The following is a 1093-nucleotide window of genomic DNA, read 5'->3' as shown; positions in this document are numbered from 1 at the left end:
AGTCTGTGATTCTTATCTGACCATGTAAAGAATAACGGCATGTTGCCTTGTGAAGTCTTGTATGTAATTCATGTGTCATTCATTCATGTGTGTGTTTCATGCTGTGACCAACGGATGTCAATGATAAGGGGGTTGTGGAATGGATCTGAATGGGTATTTGAGTGTGTGTTTATTCAGTACATTAAAAACAATCATGTTTTTCTGAGTTTTCTAGTCGTGTAACATTTGTGGCCTGATTCCCAGTGGTAGTAATGTGTGATGAGGTTTAAGGTTTCTGTGGCGGCACTGTAGACAGTGATGACTCTGGTCTGCCATCTAGTGGCTGTAGACCTGATTGAGCAGAATAGATTCAATAGCTGTAACACTTGTTCTGACGCTCTGACGTGTGTGTGGGAGGTGGACTCGTTGAGCACTGTGTTGCTGATGGGACCAAGCATTGTCACTTCCTCACAAATACATCGTATCCCCTCCCCATCTTCTCTCTCCCTCTTGCTCTCTCTCTGCCCTTCACCCTCTCCCCCTCTCTCTGCCCTTCACCCTCTCCCCCTCTCTCTGGGTGTTTGCACAGTTCTAAGCCTCTCTCTCTCTCTCTCTCTCTCTCTCAAACACACTCCCATCCCTCCCTCCTCTCTGGGTGTTTGCACAGTTCTAAGCCTCTCTCTCTCTCTCTCTCTCTCTCTCTCTCAAACACACTCCCATCCCTCCCTCCCCTCTGGGTGTTTGCTACAGCTCTAACCACAGAGAGGAACCACAGGCGTGAGGGGAACTGATGCAAGGGAGGACCGATGTGTGTGTGGCGCAACACTGAAACAGGAAGTACAGAGGCACACAGGAAGGCAATGAGAGGTGTTGATGACTAAAGACCACTGTTCGCTTAACACTGGCCCAACTGACCATAAACGCTGATCTGGAGTCAGTTTGACATTTCCCCCTGCTAATGGTTAAGGTTAGGATTGGGGGAGGGGAACTGATCCTAGATCTGCACAGAGGAGAAACTTCACCCTGGAGCATTCAACACATGTAGTAATGTTTTTCCATAGCAGTTTTTAGCCTATGACTCATTAATGTAGAGCTGTAATAATCAGAAGATAAT

The 1093-nt window shown here is 47.1% G+C and overlaps 1 pseudogene; it reads left to right on the top strand.

Annotated features, from left to right (window-relative positions):
* Nucleotides 1-205, top strand: part of LOC115120166 (protein FAM83F-like) — a 15323-nt pseudogene extending 15118 nt beyond the window's left edge.
* Nucleotides 206-1093: the final 888 nt, after the last annotated feature.

The sequence above is a fragment of the Oncorhynchus nerka genome, linkage group LG15, assembly GCF_034236695.1.
Source record: "Oncorhynchus nerka isolate Pitt River linkage group LG15, Oner_Uvic_2.0, whole genome shotgun sequence".
In the NCBI taxonomy this organism is placed as follows: domain Eukaryota; kingdom Metazoa; phylum Chordata; class Actinopteri; order Salmoniformes; family Salmonidae; genus Oncorhynchus; species Oncorhynchus nerka.
Note: the sequence above shows the minus strand (reverse complement) of the source record. Positions and strands in the feature narration are given on the sequence as shown.